The sequence below is a fragment of the Chiloscyllium plagiosum genome, chromosome 32 (assembly GCF_004010195.1).
Source record: "Chiloscyllium plagiosum isolate BGI_BamShark_2017 chromosome 32, ASM401019v2, whole genome shotgun sequence".
NCBI lineage: Eukaryota > Metazoa > Chordata > Chondrichthyes > Orectolobiformes > Hemiscylliidae > Chiloscyllium > Chiloscyllium plagiosum.
Window position 1 is genome coordinate 29,622,351 of NC_057741.1, and position 24,570 is coordinate 29,646,920.

General features: G+C 41.0%; 1 long non-coding RNA gene across 8 annotated transcripts in view; it reads right to left on the reverse strand.

The window, feature by feature from the left end:
• The window catches only part of LOC122539464, a 42,166-nt gene extending 19,153 nt beyond the window's left edge, over window positions 1-23,013 (reverse strand). The window contains exons 1-5 of one of the 8 annotated variants that reach the window (XR_006309091.1): window positions 22,064-23,013; window positions 15,317-15,383; window positions 13,594-13,635; window positions 3,921-4,069; window positions 3,276-3,395 (exon numbers count right to left, since the gene is read on the reverse strand). This is a non-coding gene — a long non-coding RNA (uncharacterized LOC122539464). The remainder of the gene's footprint in view (window positions 1-3,275; window positions 3,396-3,920; window positions 4,070-13,593; window positions 13,636-15,316; window positions 15,384-22,063) is intronic. The other 7 variants (XR_006309092.1, XR_006309093.1, XR_006309097.1 and 4 more) reach the window with 7 other exon arrangements.
• Between the last annotated feature and the right edge of the window lie 1,557 nt (window positions 23,014-24,570).

Consider the following 24,570-nt stretch of genomic DNA (forward strand, 5'->3'; position numbering starts at 1 on the left):
ACACACACACACACTTCCCCTCAAGATGTAGAGACATGGGAGAAGGAGATTGAAGATTCAACATTAAACACAGAAGGACTTGGCACAGTTCAAAAACATTTGTCAAGTTAAGAAAGGATAATGTACAGATGTGAAATTAAGAACTGCTCTCTCTCTCTGAATGTTTTTATGATGCTGAATAAGCAACAAAAAATAGTATTTGCTTACGATAAAAAATATATAACGAACTAGTCAACTGAGTGTTGCTGTTTTGAATCTAATTATACATCTTCTGAAGGACTTATATGGTATATTGAAAAGTGGCACAACGTCAGCAAACTAAATTTGATATTTTCTAATCAACCAGTTCAGAGATGTCATTACATATCTCTGGAGCAAGTGAGCCTCGAACCCAAGCTTCCTGGCTCCGGGTAGGAATACTGTCCCTGCTGCATATGAGACTCAATTCTGGAATTTCCATCGATATCATTTTTGTAACAGGTACCATTTATCAACCTGTTTAAATATGTAATGAAACATTTCTGGAGCAGCTCGGATTGAACCTGGACTTTCTGGCTTAGAGGCAGGGACACAACCACCATCCCACAAGAACTCTCCCATGTGTTTGTTGTAGATATTTAGAATCAAGCTGTACATGTTATGGCACACTTCTGGAACAGATGACACCGATCAGCGGCCTTATGGCTCAGACGTAGGGAAGCAGCCAGTGTGCTAGAAGACCTCTGCCATGTGACCTTTATCGTGTCTGGGTGATTTAATTATCTGGTATTGGTTGATTGATACTGGTACTGATTTGTTGGAGATTTTGAAAACAGTACCATAGTCTTAACTGAAAGGCATTGGCATGCTAGCACATTGTATCAAAATGAGCTGAAAAATGTGTTGCTGGAAAAGCGCAGCAGGTCAGGCAGCGTCCAAGGAGCAGGAGAATCGAGGTTTCGGGCATAAGCCCTTCTTCAGGAAACTCTGATCTCCAGCATCTGCAGTCCTCACTTTCTCCCATTGTATCACAAAGTCAGACTGCCAGAATCAAGATCTTGGCCAATTCACCCATGAAGGTTCAATGGACTTTCTCTTAAACAAGCAGATTACCAGATCCAATTCAGGCCAAGTTTGCACGCTCTGAGTCTGGTTCAACTGCATCTACACTGTGACTGTTTACATGTAATTGTAATACAAATCAAAAGGTTTGAACCTCATTGTGGTTAGCCAATGCCTTTTTGGAAGTTGGACTTAAATTTGTCTCCCTGTTTAGCACATGAAACCCAGTGATCTTATAATGAATTTGTTAACATCGACTCCTTTTTCTGTGAAAAATAATCAGAATAAAAGAACATCTGTGAGTTCTTTATGTGGCTTGGTGGTGATTTCATATTAGGTGCAGTTTCATGAGCTGGTGCCTTGTCATGCTCAAGCTGCTTCTTGGTTTGTTCACCCAATAGGGAACAATAGTTTAAACCTCTGACTGTCCAGTAGGGAGATGAATTCAGGTTTCTAAAAGGGATTTTACATTTGAAGCTATGTTGTACATTTGAAAAATGACAGTAAAGGAAGTGAATTCCTGTAAATTGAAAACAGCTAAGGCAGATATTTGTAAAGCGAAGGCCCCAGTGGTGGAGAGGTGGGGATTGAAGGCTCAAAACTAGGACCATCAGGAACAGAATTAGACCAGTCAGCACCTCAGGTTTATTGCTATAAGGTTAGTCTCAATTGTGTTCATCTGTCTTGGTTCCATATTCCCTAATACACTTTATGAACAGAAAGTGAACAATTTCAGTTCAATTGTGTTCATCTGTCTTGGTTCCATATTCCCTAATACACTTTATGAACAGAAAGTGAACAATTTCAGTTCTGACAATTTCCATAGACCTCCAGTCTCAACAGCATTTTAGAGGGAGCGCTTCCAATTTCCATCTCCCTTTATGTGAAGAGCAGCTTCCCAACGTCATCGCTGAATGGCCTAGTTATAACTTTATTGATAAACACCTCAGTTAGATCATCCTTTGCCCTTCTATACTCAAAGAAATGCAAGTCTAGAGTATGAAACTAGGCCTTATAACTTTATTATTTTAGGCTGGGTTTTGTTCTGTGACAAAGCCAATATATACTTCATGAGGTGTGGTGCCTAGGTTTGAACATAATCCTGTAAATACAGTTTACCTGGAGCATAATACAGCTCTTCCAAAATGTTCATATCTTTGTATTCCAGCCCCTTGAGGAAAAAGTTATATTCTTCTCTAGTGTTCTACCTGAACACGGTTCTGACTACAGTACTATTACTGTGTTGTCCACTCTGAATAGGGAAAGGAGGCAAGTCCTGAATCTACCCCAACAGGGCCTTAAAATACACCTGTTGACGGTAGTTTAATCTACACAGGCCAGCCACAAAGTGTACACTGTCACATGCATGTTATGGCTTATAGGTATGCATACAATTTCTTTCCATCACATAGTTGACTAGCAATCCCTCTGTTTCTGACCACTTGCCATTGGTCTGTTTTTGAGGGTTATACAATTTGACCTGACATTATTCAAACTGACATGAAAGTATAATGCAAGATGGTAACCTGAAGGTATCAACATGTAGCAGCACCAAGTCTAATTCTTCAAATAAAATTTACAACACATTGTCCATTTGGCTCAGCTGTTTTGTATCAGTGTTTATACTCCCCACAAGTCTTTTGCTATCCTGTTCCCTTTATTTCCTACTCTCTTGTGTATTGTATGTATCAAGCTTACCCCTAAATGTTTAGCTTCTCTTCAATCTATCATTACCAGTTAAGATCTGGCACATGTTTTGGGTCAAACTTTATATCTTTGTCAACAAATCAATTAAGTTCCCTCAGGAAGGGAAAGAGCAGCTCAACCCGGGACAGTGAGCTCAACAGCAGCATCAGCAAAACTCAGTGGACTTTTCCAGTCACAAGGTACACTATCTTGGAGTAACTCCAGAAGATCAGGAGGCATTTCTCTTTCAATATTTTCTATGGTGATATGACATTTTGTTCTCCACAACAGTCACAATCATTTAGTTCATTTATCAAAGGCTCGCCAGAAGCATCAGTTTAAAACCGCTGACACACTACACTAAACTTTTTATATGTAGATATTCACAGTTGCCTTGGTTTACTGAGTTATATTTGTTACAGAATCACAGGGGATTGCCAATGCGTATACATGCCCATTAATGACATCTTGCTAAGCAAAGCAAAGAAAAACTAAGAGTGATGGCCAGCCCATCTGTTTCCAATTCACTACAACATTCAACAGCTTACATGTTTCACTTTGGTCCTTGGCCCCAGGAACATCAAGCCAACTGCTGATAGTTGTTTGGTAAATGCTGGCAAGACTCTGCTTGGTTTAATTCCATTAAAATACCCAAAGCAAAGGAAATGCTGTGCAGAAAATGATATAATATTAATTAACTCTTAACATCTTGAGTAGAAATGCTAAGAGAACTTAGTTTATACAGCAAGTTGAATTCTTTGCACAGGGAAGGATTGAGGTAGAATTCATCACATTCTTCACAGAAAAATTAGATAAATATTTGATGCATATAAGTTCATCGGATTAGATTTACGAGTAGCACTGCCAGAGGTACAGTGGTTTCCCAGTCCTCTAAAACAGTAGTATTCTAATTCAAACTGGTGCATTTCCAAATTTATTAATCTAGTAAATATAAACGGAAGGTGGTAGTACAGAGGTAATGTCACTGAACTAGTAACCGAGGTTAACGCTCTGTCAATATGGGTTCAAATTCCAGCATGGAATTTAAATTCAATCAATTAATAATTTCAATGAATGAATCTGGAATAGAAAGCAAATCTCAGCAATAATATCCATGAAACTATCATTGATTGTTGTAAAACACCATCTGGTTCACTTATGTTCTTTTCTGGAAGGAAACTTGTCATCCTTACCTTGTCTGGTCTTCATTTGACTCCAGGCTCTCAGCAGATTGATTATGAGTAGCCTTCTGGAATGGCCGTAATGCTACTCAGTTAGACCAAACCATTACAGAAAATGTCAGGCAATTAGGGATGGGCAACTTACCAGTGCCACCCACCTCCTATGAGACAAGAATAATACAGGATTGAAATTTCCACCACTTTGCAAAATCTAATGTGGTAATTTTAAGTTTTGGGCATTGACTATATTCCAAATACTATAACTATCTACATATATAGAATCCCTTCATTTTCTGATTTCCAGTATTCTCTAATAAAGAAGTGGTATGTCAGTTGAATATTGCAGATAGTTTTGAGCAACTCAGATAGATATATTAGCCTTTCAGTAATGTAATGCAGAGTTTCTAGAGAGGTACCAGGTCCCACAAATTGGATGAACTTGGCCTGTATTTCATTTAGAGGGTTGAGGGAAGATTAATTGGGGTATGTAAAATGATAAAGGAACAAAGTAGATGGGGATATGAAGAAGAAGTTTCCTCTTATGAGACAATCTAGAACTAGGAATCTCTTTAAAAATCGTAGGTTGACCAAGAGGTGAATTATTTTTCTCTTAGTGGGTCATGAGACTTTGGAACTCCAATCCTCAAAAGGCAATGCAAGCAGAATTTGAGATAAACAGAGATAAGGTTTTGATAAGCAAAGGGTGAAATGTTATAGGGCTGCAGGAATGCAGCCATGATCTTATTTAATGGAAGAGCTGAATGGCTTATTCCTACTTTAACTTTTATTTCATAGTTACAAAGTGGGGGGGGGGGGAGCTGGTGGTGGTGGTGGGTGCGATCCAGAACTAAGGCTCATAACCCTACAAAGGGAGCTGATCTGGTTAGAATTGAAAACAGGAAGAACAGTTATGCACAGAATAGTGGAAGTTTGGAATAAAAACAGAGAATATTGGAAATACTCAGCAGGGAAATCAGCATCTGTGGAGAAAAAAAAAATTCACATCTGTGACCTTGTGTGGGAACCAGTTAAGCTGTGATCACTGGGTCTGAAACTTTGCAGAAGGGTTTCCTGACATAGTATGCAGACAGACCAACACGTGGATTGGCCACATTAGATTTGGTACTGGGTAATGAACCCAGCCAGGTGTTAGATTTGGAGGTAGGTGAACACTTTGATGATAGTGACCACAATTAAGTTTACTTTAGAGATGGAAATTGATAGGTATATGCCGCAGGACAAGAGTTATAGCTTATGGAAAGGCAATTACAATGTGATTAGGCAAGATTTAGGATGCATAGGATGGAGAAGGAAACTGCAGGGGATGGGCACAATTGAAACTTGGAGCTTATTCATTGACCAGCTATTGCGAGTCCTTAATAAGTATGCATCTGTCAGGCAGGGAGGAAGTTGTCAAGCACAGGAGCCATGGTTTACTCAGGAAGTTGAATCTCTTGTGAAGAGGCAAAAGAAGGCTTATATAAGGATAAGATGTGATGGCTCAGTTAGGGCACCTGCGAGTTATAAGTTAGTTAGGAAAGACCAAGAGCTAAGAACAGCCAGGAGGGGACATGAGAAGTCATTGGATGATTGGTTCAAGGAAAACCCTAAGGCTTTCTATAGCCATATCAGGAATAAAAGAATGACTAGAGTAAGATTAGGCCAATCAAGCATAGTAGTGGGAAGTTGTGCCTGGAGTCAGAGGAGATAGGAGAAGGGTTAAATAAGTACTTTTCATCAGTATTTACACTAAAAAAAGACAATGTGGTCGAGGAGAATATTGAGATACAGGCTACTAGACTAGATAGGATTGAGGTGCATAAGGAGTAGGTGTTATCTATTTTTCTAAGTCCCCTGAGCCAGATGGGATTTATCCTAGGATTCTCTGGGAAGCCAGGGAGGAGATTGCTGAGCCTTTAGCTTTGATGTTTATGTCGTCATTGTCTACAGGAATAGTGCCAGAAGATTGGAGGATAGCAAATGTTGTTTCCTTGATCAAGGAGAGGATTAGAGACAACCCTGGAAATTGTAGACCTGTGAGGCTTACTTCGGTTGTGGGTAAAGTTTGGAAAGGGCTATAAGAGAGAGCATTTATAATCATGTAGAGAGGAATAAGTTGATTAGGGATAATCAAACCTTATTGAGTTTTTTGAGAAGGTGACCAAACAGGTGGATGAGGGTAAAGTCATTGATGTGGTGTAAATAGATTTCAGTAAGGTGTTTGATAAGGTTCCCCATGGTAGGCTAATGCACAAAATATGGAGGCATGGGATTGAGGGTGATTTAGTGGCTTGGATCAGAAATTGTCAAGCAAAAGAAGACAGAGGGTGATGGTTGATGGGAAATATTCATTCTGGAGTTCAGTTACTAGTGGGATACCCTAAGGATCTGTTTTGGGTCCACTGTTGTTTGTCATTTATATAAATGACCTGGATGAGGGCATAGAAGGAAGGCTTAGTAAATTTGCAGATGACACAAAGGTCAGTAGAGTTGTGGATAGTGACGAAGGTTATTGTAGGTTACAGAGCGACATAGATAAGCTGCAGACCTGGACTGAGAGGTGGCAAATGGAGTTTAATGTGGACGAGTGTGAGGTGATTCACTTTGGAAGGAGTAACAAGAATGCAGAGTACTGGGCTAATGGTAAGATTCTTGGTAGTGTAGCTGAGCACAGAGCCCTCGGTGTCCAGGTACATAGTTGCCACCAGGTTGATAGGGTTGTTAAGAAGATATATGATATGTTAGCTTTTATTGGTAGAGGGATTGAGTTTTGGAACCATGAGATCATGCTGTAGCTGTACAAAACTCTGGTGTGGCCACACTTAGAGTATTGTGTACAGTTCTAGTCACCGCATTATAGGAAGGAGGTGGAAGCTTTGGAAAGGGTTCAGAGGAGATTTGCTAAGATGTTGCCTGGGATGGAGGGAAGGTCTTATGAGGATAGGCTGAGGGACTTGAGACTTTTTGTTAGAGAGAAGAATGCTGAGAGGTGACTTCATTGAGACATATAAGATAATCAGAGGGTTAGATAGGTTGGACAGTGAGAGTCTTTTTCCTTGGATGGCAATGGCGAGCACGAGGGGACATAGCTTTAAATTGAGGGGTGATAGATATAAGACAGATGTCAGAGGTAGTTTCTTAGAGAGTAGTAGGGGCGTTGAACGCACTGCTTGCAACCGCAGTAGACTCATCAACTTTAAGGACATTTAAATGGTCATTGGATAGGCATATGGATGAGAATGGATTAGTGTAGATTACGTGGGCTTCAGATTGTTTCCACATGTCAGTGCAACATCGAGGGCCAAAGGGCCTGTACTGCGCTGTAATATTCTAAATCTGAATCTCTTATACATAATCTTTTACTGCACCAATAAGTTGAAAAATTGTTAAAATGACAGATACAGTTCTTCAGTTTACAATAAGAGCAGAGAGTTCAAAAGCAAGTAAGCTAATGTTAAATGTTTATAAACCGGTTATACCCCAGCTGCAATAAAGTGGCCAATTCAGAGCGCCATACTTTATAAAGATGTCAACCCTTGGGAATTTGGAAATTTCAGAACTCTGTTCTTAATGGCAATGTGATTGTATCTACACAAAAAAAAGCTGCAGCAATTCAAGAAAGCAGCTCTTCACCACCTTCTCCAGGGCAATTAGTGATAGGTAATATATGTTGGCTGAGTCATTGACACCCATAATGCATGAACAAATAAATAGTTTGATAAAATAGTATCAGGGGTTTTAGTGATTTGGTAAAAATACAGGATCCGGAATTTCCTATTCAAAAATCACAAAATATTTGATAAAGCAGTTAATGAGAAGCTGTTCCTGATGGTAGAAAGATTGATAGCCTGTAATGTGCAGTTTTGAGGTAAAAAACAAGACATAGGATGAAGAAAAGGAAGTTATGCAGGGATTTGTTAAGACCCAGAATGTACTGACTACAAGTTCCATTAACACAATGATTACATTGCAATAAGGTCAGATCACAAACACATGTTGAACCAGGAGGTTGTTTTAGCACAGCACATTGAGAATACAACATATGTTTCTTGATAGTGTGGTTTTAGTGTCGACCATCGCATGAGAAATAGGGATTTGTAGGGGCATTATGAAAGTAGAACACATCTGTCCCCAAAAAACCCTCATCCTTCTTGCCAAGTGAAGTATCATTTCCACTGTCAATGACAATACATTTCTTCTGTTTCACATTCAGTAACACAATTTCAGTGACCTGGTACATTCAGACTTCACCACCAGTTAGTGGTAATTTCTCCAAGACAAATGTCACATAGCCAGAAATCAGTGCTGTCTTATTGTAACCCAAGAAAATTAACTCACTGTATTACTAATTCCAAGAATTAAAGGTTGGCATAAAATCCAAAGCATGGAACATTGCTCTTGTCAAATTTAAATGATATTGCAATTTGGCTGCAATGTCATTGAAGACAGAGACAATTTCTAGTAGTTCAATGGTCAGCCCTTCCTAAAATAGCAAGTTTTGTAAGGGCCAACACCTATAATAAACTGTGCAGCCAGTGTGAGCTGTGCAGCCAGTATGTGGAGAGCTATGGTGGGTAATGCTTTCGGGAGAGAGTTTGCAGAGTGGAGCCCACAAGAGGGGAGAGGTTCAGGGAGACAAAAGTAAGGGCAGGCTGGGTGGCCTTCAGCAATTAAGGTCATTCTCCCGTCTGTCACACTGCACTAACCTGTCCTATCCAGGTTTTAAACAGATCAAGGGCCCCTCCTGCAACCCAGCAGGGAGGGGCAACTCTTTTTCTCTTGTTATGAAGCCTGCCCTGTCTGGGAATATATCCTCACTGTTTCTTAACTGACCATTTGCTTTCCTTGGACATGAGAAGACTGAGGGGAGATGTGAAATAAGTATTAAGATTCAGGAGCGATCTGGACAGAAAAGATAGGGAGAAAACATTCCAGCTTGAAAGAATTGATGGGGGGCCCTGATTTTAAACAATTAGTCAAAGAATCACAAGTGATATGAGCAAAAACTTTTTTCATGTGAGAGTTCAGGGTCTGGATTTTATTGCTTAAGACTATGATAGAGGTAGGTTCAATTGAAGGATTCAAAAGGAAATTAGACTTATTTGAAATGGAACAATGCACATAGTGATGAGAATTGAACTGGGAGAGATGCTCATTCAGAGAGTGTGCAGACATGATGGGCTGAAGGGCCTCCACTCATAATTGTATGATTCTGTGAGATAGAAAAGAAAGACTTGCATTTTTATAGCATCTTTTATGACCACCACATGTCCCAAAATGTTTTACACCCAACAAAGCACTTTTGGAACAGGGTCACTGTTGGAATGGGGAAACATAGCAGCCAACTTCAGCACAGTCAGCTCCCACAAACAGTTATATGACAAAAACGCTATTCTACGTAAGTGATGTTGGTCAAGACAGTTGGGATGTTCAGAATCTTTTTCAATGTAGTTTGATTGGATTTTCCATATGTATCTGAAGGTAGTAAGTCCTCGTTTAATATTTCATCTGACAGTGCAGCATTCCCCAATACAGCACCATAGGTCAGCCCAAGATTGTTGTACTCAAGTTTTGGAGGAGAATTTGAACTCATAACCTTCTGAGGTAAGGGTGTAACCACTTGAGTCACAGTAAGCAGATACAGAAACATCCGTATAAAAATAATATTGATCTCAATTTCCAAGTGTGATGGGAAATGTACCTTGAAACAGTCAAGTCAATATTACCCAGGAATGTACTGGAATTAAAGATTAATTTCCTTAATACTAATAAAATCATGACGTAGAACAGTCCAATCCCTCATATTCACCCACCTATCCTTATAGCCCTGCAAATATATTTCTAAGTTCGTACTCAATCCCCTTTCGAAATCATTGATCATTTCTTTGGCCACCACACTTGTAGAGGAGGAGTTGGAGGTATTGGGAATATCTAGATCATATTCCTACGTTAGATGTCATTTTTAGTTCTCAGAGGATTAAAGTTGTAAAGGTGATGTCATATATTTCTGGACTTTAGAAATTGCCAGAACACCTGAAAAAAAATGCCAAGTTTGAAGGTGACTCATATTTGTTTAGTAAAGTCAGAAGAAATACAGCTATCAAACAGCAGCTGGGCATAGTTCACTGAAGAGCTGGAGATGTGATATCTATAATCCTTGCAGCAAAGGCATTCCAAAGAGAAGTTTTATTTTGGGAAATAGAAACAAATTATTTTAGAAGTATTCAGTGAATTCTGAAAGACTGTAGAACCAATTTACTTTGCCAGATCGAGGAAAACATTGTAATTGAGGGATAATTAAGGTAAAGGTCAGTTTGAGGACACTCCAGCAGACTATGTCGTAGTGGAGATGGGTTGAGCTCTGGGAGATTCTCCAGTTTCAATTTTTCTGGATGTTTGCTGAGTTGCAATGTGAACCTCACTGACGGAAGATAGCCGGAATATATATAACTGTAGTTAAAAAGGCCTCCTCACTATTAACAATGCAGAATGTGGATGAGGCTTAATCTCAATTTGAATTTTGTGAGGGAACAGAAACTCGAAGATTGCCTAGTTTGAAACTAATGGAAAAATCTACATCTCCTGTGCCAAAGACAGATTAGCTGTGAAGTATTGAAAAAATAACCAGTACAAAGGACTGAAACCTCTACAGTCGGTTAAGGTTTTATCTCTGAGAATCACTGGAGTTGAGGAAAATTTTCCAGACATCTGTGGGGGTGGTCCTTCCATTTATCAAATAGGGCTCCCTGAAACAGAGGAGTTGCTGAGAAAGGTGTTTTGGGGGGTGGGGGGGGGGGGGGGTAGGAGGATTATAGATGCACAGAATTATATACTTATGATGACAGAAGCAAATAAATTTGAGTCTGATGTGTTTTATAAGAGATTTCTCAAGAGATAAAAAGTAAACCTGAGTGCATAGCCTATATAGTTAGAAATCATATTGTGAAATTAGTAGTGATTGTTTGTTTAATATTTTTATACATAATAAAATAAGAAGTGAAATTGTGTGCTATAGTTATCTTGATTAAAATGAGGTGTCTGAATTTTTCTTTAAATATTAACAGTCCCTGATCTAATTGTAACACAGGCTATGAACATTTACTGCATTAAAAAGTAGTCTTTCACATATCTCTTGCCGAAACATGAAATCTGTCTTACTAGCACTGTGCCATCAGTTTATTGGAACACTCCTTCATTGTCAATATTATCTAAACCCATTGTAAGAAACTTGGAAGATAGAACATAGAGGCATCAAAAGTGATTGTCGATTTTAGTTTGATTCTCTCTGATATGTGCATACTCTGAGTGACCCAGTGCACAGCTCAGATTATAGCAATGATCGACAGCAGTTCACACTCCTAGCTGAAGATAATGGATCACGAGATCTGTGACTAACAAGCAACCAACAGTGCAGCCTCAGAAAATGTAATCATTAGATGTCGGCACTTGGCATTTGTTGGCATTGCTGATTTTCATTTAAAGATGTCACCACAAAGTATTTGTTAATATTTGAATTATTCACCGAGTCAGTCCTGAGCTATTGGTGGAAGTGTCTGTCCAGTGTAATTACTGGTGGGCATTATTCAGTGCAATTCTATTTGCTGACCTCTCCAGCAAGCTGACCTCAACCTTCCCCACCTCCCTTCATGCCCAACCCCCCAAAAACATCTTTTTCAGCTTCTCTGATTAAGGGAGCCTTTTTTGATAAATGGAAGGACCATCCCCAAAAAGAGCTGCTTTAAGAGACACTGTTCACTTTGCAGACCAGCAGTTGCAGAATATGAATCTCATACAACCACTCATTACAAAGTTCTTTAATTGCACAATTTTGTCTTTTCCTGTATTACCTGTATTTTAAGTATCAGAGTGGTTCACTGTCATCTCTAGGTAAAAAGTCAAAACCCAGAGATTCAAGCACATAATCCCGGGAGGCACATTAGTGCCATACTGAAGGACTGCTGCAGTGCCAAATGAGACATCTTTCAGAAGCAACACAAAGCTGAGTTCGCCTTCTCAAGTGAATGTAATTTAATTGTGCTAAGAAAGAAGAGCAGGAGAATCCATGTCTTCACGTCATGAATTCTGACTCTTTAAAATTGACTGGCCTTTGGTCTAAATTCTTTTTTTTTGGTGGGATCTTGCTGTGCACAGACTAGTTGTCATATTTACTGACATTGCAATGGTGACTGAACTTTTTAAGTAGTTTGCTTTCTTTGGGACATCCTGAACATGAGGAATTCACTGTGCAGATGTGCATTCACCATTGGTTTCTGCAGTGCTTTCAAATTTACATTGATTAACATGAATCATATACATGCAGTTCATATCACAGAAGTGTTACAGTGACACAGAAGTGTTACAGTGCAGAAGGAGACCATTTAGCCCATACTGTTTGCACTTGCTCATTCAAGGAGCATCATTATCTAGTGCCAAACTCCTTTTACCCTGTACCCTTGCTCATTCCTAATAATCATCGAATGCCCCCTTGAATACTTATAACAGTAAGAAGCAGGTAAGTGATAGATAGGACAGTTTGAGATAGTTGTTCAGTAAATTAACAACTTAGTATTGTGATTTAGTCAAATCAGTTGGTCTTGTTTGACGTTATGCAACATACAATCTAAAGTTAATAAACATTTGAAGAACTTACTTTAAAGTGCAGTTAATCAAGAAACTTCAGAAGACTTTTGGAGAGAGCACAGATAGTGCAAGCTTAAAACTGGGACTTTGCAGGCCAGTTGTTGCAATTAGTGACACATCTTGCTCACAAAGGCCCAGTTCCAAACCTGTTGCTTGTTTCCATCAACTGGCGACTGGTTTATTCATTAGATACACTTCAAATGTTCTCTATTGCAGTGTTCACAACCTGATACTAACGGGTACTTGTTAGAGTACTTCCAGCGCTAACTCTGGGCAACATTGGGGATTCTCTGCTTCTTTTTTCACTGACTATTAATGAGATGAAGTGGTCTGATGATATTAAGCAATCAGTGTCTGGTCTGAGAGGGAACTTTGAGTTTTCATGCATGTTTTGGAGTTCCCCTTTAAGGAAGAATTGCAGAGTGCTAGCAGGCTGATGATCGACCTACTTGAACCACATCAGGAACACATCTTCCATGGCTGGCAAGTGTCAAAGTGAGACCTGAACTCAGAGTTGCTGGTTCAGAGGCAGTACACAACAAGAATACCTACTGTGTGGTTAAACATTAGCTCAAGTTAGGCTGGGGCTACTTTGCCTAGAGCCTTGGAGGATGTGCTTATGTAAATTTATAAAATCATGAGGGCCATGAATAGGGTGAAGAGTCAGGATCTTTTCCCCAGGGTAGGGGAGTTCAAAACCAGAGGGCATAGGATTAAGGTGAGAGGGGAAAGATTTAAAAGGAATCCAAGGGAAATCTTTTCATGCAGAGGGTGGTGCATGTGTGGAATGAGCTGCTAGAAGAGGTGGTGGAGGCTGGTACAATTACAACATTTAAAAGGCATCTGGATAGGTATATGAATAGGAAGGATTTAGAGGGATACTGGCCCAAAGCTGGCAAATGGGACTGGATTAATGTAGAATATCTGGTCGCAATGAACGAGTTGGATTGAAGGGTCTGTTTCCATGCTGTTTATCTCTATGACTCAAAAGCTTTTAAAACACACTCTACTGAAACCTTTTTGTTCTAGAGATCTGATTACTTACATCACTCACGCAAAACTGCACCCCCTCCACCCCAGCCGTGACCTGGGAAATAAAAACAGCTCATTAATAAAACAAGGCTAACAAAAAACCCTGCCCAGTACCAGGGCGTGAGATGACAAGACTGATTAAAATGGATCTCCTATTAAGAAGCCGAAACAAACTACAGCAGACCTTAGCAGCTTTGCTGACTAATAAGTGAAACTTGTCAACCAAGTTTAGTGCTGACAGTGTAAAACAAACCAATTGTGATCAGTGTGAATATTTATAAATGGTTTGTTGATTATGTTGTTAAAGATGTGTAAGTGATGGGCATTGATTGGTTAAGGGCTGGGATCAGGGATGGAGAGTGCGCGGTTTCCCACGATGAGGCCATTGCTGGCTAGGCCAGCATTGCACATCCCTTATTACCCAAGGGGCAGTTAAGAATCAACCACATTGCTGTGGATCTGGAGTCACATGTAGGCCAGACAAGGATGGCAGTTTTTTTTCCCCTAAAGATCTCTAATAAACCAAATGGATTTTTCCTGATAATAGTTTCATCAACCCAGAGTTTTGCTGAATTCAAATTACACCAGCTGTGGGAGCCGAATTTGAACCCAGAACATTACCTCGGTCTCTGGATTTACAACCTAGCAATGAAACCATTAGGCCTTCACTTCCCCTTATGGGCATTGGACACAGCATTATCACTCCACAAACTTTCATTCGAATGGTTACTGTTTCTCTGGGATTTAATGTGGCGTTACAGTCATTTAAGGGGCTATTTGGCTTAATTTGTTTCACGGGTTTGTCTAAAATATTATATGGAGAGTCAGTGGGACCTGGGGGTAGTAGTGAGGAGGCTGAGATCTACAAAATGGCATCCTGTGAATAAACCAACCATTAAGGAAAAGAATTGGGCCTTTTTTTTAACTTCACCATCTGCCTTGGAATCCATTTGACCAACACCAGGAATATAGCTATTGCATTGCAAAGAAAGATGAACAATTTGGCCATATACTGTGGAAGGAAAAATATAAGACTGTAAATTCTGCTAAAGAGGTTGATAGTAACTGACCTACATGATTTCTTCCACACCAATAATATGCCAAACATTTGTTGTGGTGGTCTGGAGATGCAAGGGTGCCCTGGTATAATACTCAATCTCTGAACTACTGCTGACAATTGGAAGAGAGAAGCAGAGTTAATATTTAGAAAACAACCACGTTGATGTTTTCTCTAATCTGCATAAAAAGGAGCAGCTTGTGCCAAACCTTTGCAAAATCTAAAAGCAATTTTTGTGGTGTGGTTATTAATTAGCTTCAGTTAGAGCTAGGTGGGCCACATGAGTTGCTGATATTTCATTAACAAGGGACTACACCATACTCTTTATGTCAACAATCCATCAAGAGGCCTCATATCTGGCTAAATGTCTCAAGGATATAGACTGTATATGTTCTGAAGACTTCGTACCAGTGAAGGGAGCATTCTGGTAAAACAGAAAATAAATATGGACATGTCTAAAAGTTGGACAGGAAATAATAAGCCTGTCCAATCTCTTTGTAATGATCTGTCCTTATATCAAGAAACCCTGTACACCCTTGGCAACACATAATCCCTCTAGGAGAACTCTAAAGAAAATCCAAAACTTCCCAAGGGTAGGAGAGAGGTGGGAATATCATTGAAATAACTTTTCCTATCTGTCCAGGAGGCCAAATACCAAAACATATTGTTTGATACCTACCTCTGGTATGATGTCATGTCTGGCTTCAGAGAGGATCCAGTTCAGCTCTGTTTTCTGGAGTGTACCCCTGTAGATTAGGAAGATTCTGTGATCAGAAGAACAGTTGTGGCAGTGTGCTACACAATGTGAAAAGGCAAATCCAATCCCCATTCAACTGAATTGCTGATTATGGCCACACTTCATTAGCGAAACACTGAGCTGAGACAAGGAGGTGATCTTTCATAAACGGAGGCTTGATTAGGACAAACAGAAGAGGCGTCACCCTGCCACAGGTGATCCAGTTAACATCCTTCTTTTGATTGGGTCCAGATTTCACAAGATTAGAGTGGTGCTGGAAAAGTTCAGCAGGTCAGGCAGCATCTGAGGAGCAGGAAAATCGACATTTCAGGCAGGAGCCCTTCATCAGGAATTCTGATTCCTGATGAAGGGCTTCTGCCTGAAACGTCCATTTTCCTGCTTCTCGGATGCGCCTGACCTGCTGTGCTTTTCCAGCACCACTCTAATCTTGTATCTGATCTCCAGCATCTGCAGTCCTCACTTTCGCCTCCAGATGTCACAAGGCCCGCCATTGGATGAAGGTGCCATCTGAGCAAGAATATTGCCTCTAGATAAGGACAGAAATTGACCCTGGATTGAATACTAAGGATGACCATTCAATTCATCTGTACTCTCAAATGACAGACTAACTGAGCTGAGAGGACTCAGATATGCAGCAGTACATATTGTGGGTTTTGATCTTCAGCAAGTTACAGAGACAGAGTCTCCTCCCAATGTCAGCATTGCTGATTCATTAGCTGTGGAAAGCTGAGTCATTCCAATCCATAATACCAAATCATGAGGAAAGCTTTGAAAATAATGTTTTGGTGGATCTTGCGTGAGTAGGTTATAGTATTGTGGCATCTTGAAAGAGCCCTGTCTTAACATGAAAGTTTCAAATCAACTGATATTTATCTCAATTAATAAATCCAAAGGAATTCAATCCCAAAAGGGAAATGGCAATGAAAATATCTCCAAAAAGATGGAAAGATAAGAGAATCATTTATTAAAGCAAAATAGTACAGATGCTTAAACTCTGAAATAAAAACAAAAATTAAGTGCTAGAAATAGACTCAGTTGCACATGTGAGGAGTTTCAAGTCGATGATCTTTCATCAAAGGAATGGTTCACCTGAATGGAAATGTTAACTCTGTATCTCCTCACAGATGCTGCCAGATCTATTTCTAGCATGTTTTATTTTGATTTGTTTTGAATCATTCTTTGGGATATGCATCTCACTGGCATTTATTCTCTATCCCTGGTTGGCCTGGGATGATGGTAGTGAATGTCTTTTTGAAACAGTCTGCAATCTTATCTACACTGCTTGAGGGATCACACTTTGAATGTTCTTCATTGGCTGTAGAGACCTATTGGATGATTTGAGGTAATGAAATAGCGGTATAGATCAAAGCCTTTTGAGGATTAATGCAAACAATCTAGGGTGGGGGGGGACCAGATTTGTTCTGGAAAGTTGTGGGAGAGGGGTTAGCTGCGGGTAGCAGTAATTGGGCATTGGTGGATTGCCAACTTGGTTTAACACTTTCCAGACAAATTTATACCTCTTGGAGTTCAGATTACCATGCAACCCAGTTACCTTTTGCTCTTGCGGTTCATAATGTAGTAAGAATATGCCCCTTCACCAGCTTCTCTTGAAAACATGCTTATGCCCAGCCATCTATAGAACCAAGCAACTGTTATTCTGTCTGTTCTGTCTGTCTGCTATACTGTTTGTATTCTTTGATATTGCTGGGGATTACATTTCTCTTTGACCCAGCCAAATTCAGTGCATATAAACCTTATTAAATAAACTTGATCTTTAAGCAATTTTTCAGCCTAAATTGTTGGGTTATAATACTCTGTTCTTAGTTTTTAGTCAGACCTTAATGAGTATTATAGATTTGGAATGGTTTGATAGTGTAAAACAACAGTCAGCCAATTGAGTGACGGAATCAATCATTGGGCAGAATTTGAAACAGGTTTGCTGATTCACTGTCAGTACCACCATCTGAGATAAACTTCTGCCCTTCCACTAGCTGGCCTTGACTATAAAGTGAACTATTACTATAAGGTGAGAGAGCTTGCTGATATTCCTCCTGGATGGAAGAAGACTCGATGAGTTTCACTGGGTAGTATTAATACTACCCAACAACAGTGCAAGAAATGTAAACAGTGTGATGGGTCTGGGGAAACTCATTCACACTCTGTCATTCTGATTTAAACCGAATGGTCTATGTATAAAAGCTCTAAATATTCACGTGAACCAACCTCCCTCACATTTGCTGGGAATATCACATGGCTTTTCTTGGAAATCCCTGATATTTTGCTTGCTTTGTCTCACAAAGGACAAAAATATGGAAGTATTCCTAATGAAATGGTAAAGGCTGTAATAATCTACAGCAATAAACAACTCAGCTTAAATTGTTTTATTTGCATTTGGACTTGATGCCATAAGGTTATACCTGTCTTAGGAAAAAAATGAAAAGGAGCCACCAATTGCAAAAATCACCTCCTAAAAAGCTTAGATAGTCATGGTTTAGGCAGATTTCTATAGTGAATAAATAGTTCCTGATTTCAGACCTAACCCTGTCACTTTCTTCAGGAATTCATTAATAGAGGGATGGTTTTCTTCATCATTTTTGTTTAGATTAGATTCCCTACAGTGTGGAAACAGGCCATTTGGTCCAACAAGTAAGTCCACACCGATCCTCTGAAGAGTAACCCACCCAGACCCATTTTACTCTGACTAATGCACCTAACACTATGGGCAATTCACCTAACCTGTACATCTTTGGAGTTTGGGAGGAAACTGGAGCACCCAGAGGAGCATGCAGACAGAGGGAGGATGTGTAAACTCCACTCAGATAGTCGCCCAAGGCTGGAATCGAACCCGAGGCCCTAGCGTTGTAAGGCAGCAGTGCTAACCACTGTGCCACCATGATTTTAAACACCTCAAGTGTTTCAACACTCCAAATTCAAGAGGATACAACCCAATATTATCAGACTTGTCCTCAGAACTTAGATACTATTCTGGTAAATCTACACTGTACCCCCAATAAGACAATGAAACATCAACATAAACATTTAAGAACATGATTGTCCAGACCAATAACTGTCCAGATGTATTGTAACTATCTGCCAAATATGTTTCCTTTCTAACTTCATGCAGTTACTGAGTTTCCCCTTAAGCATCTCTGTGCTATAACTACTCTTTAGTAGTGAACCTTTACCACTTAAGAAGTTTAGGCACCTTACTGTCAGATAAAGTAATCCCACATTGTCACATTACAAGGATATTCCATTCAAAACCATCACTAGCTATGCTTCAGTTTGCCTCTGAACTCCAAGGTTCTGGGCAGAAGTCCCACATCTAGGCCTGAGCACATAAAAGCCAAAGCTGACACTCCAGAGCTGTACTGAGGGAACACAGCACTGTCACAGGTGCCACGTTTTGAACAAGACCCCAAATGCCTGTTCAGGTCTCTGTAAAAGATCCCAAGCTGGTACTCCGAAGAAGAATCCTGGGTGGTCTCAATCAATATCGCATAAACAAATTATCTGCACATAATCACATTACTAACTGTATTCATAATTTTTAAAACGAATGGATGTTAACCTGTGATGCTGACACATAACAAGACATAAATTGGATTATTGAAAAGTGACACACTGCCCTTAATGAGGTTGACCATAATGGATAGTAACAACACAGTCATCAACAAATCACATGCACTTGACTTGGTCATATCTCACCATTTCCTCTTCACTGCTAAGCCACAATTCTGAAATCCTGAAATACGAAGATAGCTCTATTCTCTTACCCAGCATTCATGCTGACTAGAACATCACAGTGCAAGTTACACGCAACATATGGAAGTATTCCTAATGAAATGGTAAAGGCTGTAATAATCTACAGCAATAAACAACTCAGCTTAAATTTTTTTATTTGCATTTGGGCTTGATGCCATAAGGTTATACCTGTCTTAGGAAAAATATGAAAAGGAGCCACCTTGGGAATGTGGAGCTGAGGCCACTAGTAGATCAACCAAGATCGTATTCAATGGCAGAGCAAGTTGAGAGGCTGAATGGCCTTTTTCTGCACCTAATATGTGTGTTTGCTTGTGTACCCATCTTTCTGCATCCCCTCCCCCAGGAGGCATCCACATTATTGGAAGAAGTAAAACTTCCAGGGCCAACAACTGGGGAAAGAGCCTTCTCACAAGGCACAGTCAGGAGTGTGATAGAATACATCCCAATCGCTTGGATGAGTGCAACTCCAATAACACTCAAGAAGCTTGATACCCTCCAGGACAAAGCAATCCACTTGACTGGCACCACATCCACAAACTTGAACATTCACTCCAATCCACCACCGATGCTCAGTAGCAGCAATGTGTAATGCTGAAGATGCACTGCAGAAATTCACCAAAGCTCCTTTGATAGCACCTTCCAAACCTGTGACCTCAACTATCTAGAAAGACAAAGGGAGCAGGTGCGTAGAACAACACAACCTACAAGTTCCCCTCCAAGTCACTCAGCACATTGGAAATATATCATCACTATATTTGGATCAAAATCTCAGATATTTCTCTTCCCAACAGCTCTGCAGTTCTCTCTATAGTAAAGTCACCATAGAATTGAGAGGGAGAGATGGCTGATGGCGAGTTTAAACTGAGGGTCACCACTCCTCAGGCGAGGTTGAGAGGGAGAGTCCTTCATGGAAACCTCAGCCAGTGTAGGAATTGAACTGCCACTGTTGGTGTCACTCTGCATTGCAGACCAGCCGTCCATCCAACTCAGCTAACCAAACCCACAAAGACTTTATTGGGTCAAGATGATAGCTCATTCTGCGTAATTGAGGATGGATCTTTGCAATAACTTTCACAATCCGTGATTGAAAAACAAAGTGCCTCTGAATATTACCCTGAAAGGCCAAACTCCTCCTCTGAGATCTTTACAAGAATTTCCGGAAGAGAAGTTTCAGGAAGATTTGAGAATTTCCTCTGCTGCCTTTTCGTGGGGTGATGAGGATGGTGTTGGGCAGTAAACCCACCCATGGCCCCCACCCCCAGCCACAAGACAGCAAATTGCTGGAATCCCAGTGTAACCTCAAATTCCCAGTCTCTTCCTCTTCAGGAATTTCATTTTGTGCAAAGAAATAAACTATCCCTATTTCTTTGTTATTATTCTGGCTGTGATCTAAACTGAGCCTGCTCTGTCCATTATACTAGTTTATGTTTATAAAGTCACATCATTCACAACAGTGCATGCCAATTCTTATAAAGAGGAATTTAGCAAGTCTCCTTCAGCTGCCTTTGGTCAACAGTCCTGCAATCTTTCCGATCATTGTCCAATTATCTTCAGAAATCTATGAGTGAATCTGTAAAGAGTCATTTGAGCCTTATCAACACTGTTTACTGCTCTTCTAATTCATCAAAGGAGTCATTCATCATAAGTATCGAGCTAGTTATAGTTAATTAGCGTGTACGGAGAGAGAAACAGTGTGACATTTCCTCTTTTGAATCCAGTGTGACATTTCCTCTTCATTTGAGAGCTGTTGATGTGACATTGGCCACCTGAAATTTCTCTGCTCCTCTCCCCCACTCTAACCTGTCTCCCTCCAAACTTAGAAGTATAATACTGCGGATTCTGGAAATCTGAAACAAACATAGAGAATCTTGGAGGTAGACAGCAGGTCTGGCTGCATCTGTAGAGGGAGAAACTTAGTAATTGGAGGTTTCAGTCCAATGTGAGTCTTCTTCAGAAATCCCTCCATACTTCCTTCACACCGTTCTTTCAGATCAAACCCTATGTTATCAGACAGTTCCATATATTGGTGCACTTGAAACGTTAACTCAGTTTCTCCAACAATCTGTTTTATTTCAGGTTTCCAGCATCCACAGTATATTGCTTTTATTTGAACGTATCAACATTGTGCAATGCATGAGGTACTAATTAAGGTCAGACCACCATCTTTCAAACATGTATAAAGCTTCAAATTCATACTGGTGATACTAAAAACAAGTAGGTACCCTGAAGCAAGTTAATTAATTAATTAAATCTCTGCAATCTTTCTAGCCACTTCTAACACTACTGTAGCTATTTGATTAAATTGCTAGTTTGTGAGTATTCCCAAATATCCATTTTTTTATGTGACCATTCCATCTAGTAAAAATATATTAAATGCTTCCGACTGTGAAGGCATTCCGGCTTAACTTAGTAAAAAAGCCATGTAGCTCTTCACAAACACAACAGCAGCTCTAAGTGAAGTTTAATCAAATGGGTTATCCAAATCAATTCACACGTAGTTCACACTGTGGCTGAGACCACAGTACGTGTGTGTCTTGGGTGAGGCAGTCCATGATTCTCTCTCGGTGCATCCAGACCGCGGGACTATGACAGAGGTCAAATCTTCAAGCTGGTGACTATGAGGGATAGCAGACTGAGCACCCTTATTCTCTCAGCAAAGATTCTGAAGGAAGAAAGCAGGGAGGTACAGAAGGATGGTGGGGGCTAGGAAGGGGGAGAACATTTAAAGAAAAGGAGAAAAATAGTACAATTTGATCAAGGAATGAAGAAGCTGGAATGACAACTAATTTATACTCTTTGCATAAAAAAGCTGGTGCAAATAAATCATGTTACATTGCTCATAAGATAGCAAAGCAAAAGCTTACAATACTGCGACTTTAAAATTTCAGGATACACATGACCTACTTCAGCAGCAGTTTCAAAAACTGTCAGAAATCCAATCTTTCGTAGACACTGTACACGCTCCTCGTGATTTTGTGCACCCCACAGTTTGATTCTTATAACCAACAATTCATGCGAAAGGCACAAGGGGTTCACCACCTCTCAGTCTTCTCCCCTCCAAATGTCTTCTTTTCTAACAGTTTGGCTTGTGTGAGCAGCTAAGGCCACTCCTTTCCCACTTCATTTTCATATTCTTGGACCTCCTTATAATTTCAGCACATTGTTTGTATACCGTAAAGGAATCAGTATGAGATCCACCCACTGTGCAGTGAGCCAGACCTCATAGATTAAATTACAAATTCCCAACAACCCTTCTACCCCATCCTTTCCAATTCAATCTCCTGACCCTTGGAGTAAAAAAAAACTGCCAAAAATACATTTACACCGGACAGCTTATAATGAAATCAGTTAGGCAGGCTGGTAAGCTATAGTTTGATTTGTTGAGTGAGTCCAGATAAAGAAGCCAGTAATTGAACAAGAAGTCAGAAATCTGTTAATATATTCTCATATAGACTTGTGATCACAAGAATTCTGACGACAAATGGAATTGGGCCTGAGCCAAGCAGATACTGTCTACAGCTCCAAAATTAAATGTGCCGTCACTTTGGAGTCTATCACGCCTCGAGTTGCCAGTCTTCAAGAATTGGCCTAGAGTTTCCAGGAATTGATGATTAATCTCCAGGATATCGTAGGATCACAACAGTGCAGAAAGAGGCCATTCGGCATATCAGGACTGCACCGACCCTATTCCACACAGGAAACACTACATTTACCGTGGCAAATCCACCTGACCTGCAGTTCTTTGCACTGTGTGAGGAAACTGGAGCACCTGGAGGAAACCCACTCAGACACAGGGAGAATGTGCAAACTCCATAAAGATATGCAAAGAGCAATGTAGGAGCAGTATCAACATTGCATTAAAACAATATGGTATTTTTCGGTTTCATGCAACACTTGTTTATTAGGATGGGAGAGCAAAACCTGTTTGACTGACCATTGAGAATCACCCAATTGGGTAATAGTTGGTTTTGATTTCCCATTGGCCAGGGAAGATTGGGTGACCAATAGAGGGAGAGTAGAATCAGGTAGTATTATGATCAGTGACCAATGGAGGGAGAGTGGAATCAGATGCTGTTCAGATAAGTGACCAATGGTGGGAGATTGGAGGTGGGACACTGTTAGGATGAATGACCAATGGTAGAGAGTGGAGGGTGGTACTGTTGGGCTAAGTGGCCAATGTGGGGTGGGGGAGAAGAGTGGAGGTGGGGCACTATTAGTGTGAATGACCAATGGTGGGAGAGTGGAATTGGGTACTGTTAGAATAAGTGACCAATGGTGAGAGAATGAAGGTGAAGCACTGTGAGAATGAGTGACCAATGGTGAGAGAGTGGAGGTGGGGCAATGTTAGGATGAGTGACCAATGGAATAGCAGGGGCAATTGGAGGTAAGACGCCATGATTACCGGCCTCCGTGCTGGCCCACATGATCCACCCGGACCAGTCCTACACGGTCCCGGGCCGGAGGATACACGATAACGTCCACACCTGGTCCGGGACCTGATCCATTTGTCGACGGGCTGGTCTGCCGAGCGCCTTCCTGTCTCTCGACCAGGAGAAGGCGTTCGACTGGGTCGATCACGAGTACCTGCTCGGGACTCTGCGGGCATTCTGGTTCGGGACGCAGTTCGTCGCCCGGATCCGACTTTTGTACGCCGCCGCAGAGTGTCTGGTTAAAGTTAACGGGTCCCTGACGGCGCCCCTTCGCTTCGGGAGAGGAGAGCGTCAAGGCTGCCCCCTGTCCGGCCAGCTGTATTCCCTGTGCGTGGAGCCTTTCCTGCGCCACTTGCGGAGGAGGTTGTCGGGGCTGGTTCTGCGCGGCGCGGGCACGGGGGTGGTCCTCTCGGCCTACGCCGACGACGTGCTCCTCACTTTCACCGAACCCGGCTGACCTGGGGAGGATGCGCGAGTGCCAGGCCGTGTACTCGGCGGCATCTTCCGCCAGGATCAACTGGGCCAAATGTTCCGGACTACTGGTCGGCCCGTGGCGGGTGGACTCTCTGCCGGAGGAGTTACGGGGGTCCAGCTGGAGTACCACCCAGCTCCTCTACCTGGGGGTCTACCTCAGCCCGGCTGAGGAATCCTGGCCGGCCAACTGGCAGGAGCTGGAGGCCAAAGTCTCGGCTCGCCTAGGCCGCTGGACAGGACTGCTCCGAGTGCTATCGACCCACAGTGACATGGTTAATTCAACTGCTGTCTGAACTGGCTGAGCAAACTACTCAGTTTAAGGGCAATTAGGGATTTGACATTGACCTTTCCAGTAATTCCCACATTTCATGAAAGAATAACTGAAGAAAGGAAAAAGAATACCAACATAAAATATAGTTATATTAGTAACTAAACAGGAATTGCTACAAGTATTCAGCAAGGCAGGCAGTGGAGGGGCTTTATCAGAGCTGGAAGAAGGTGGCAAGT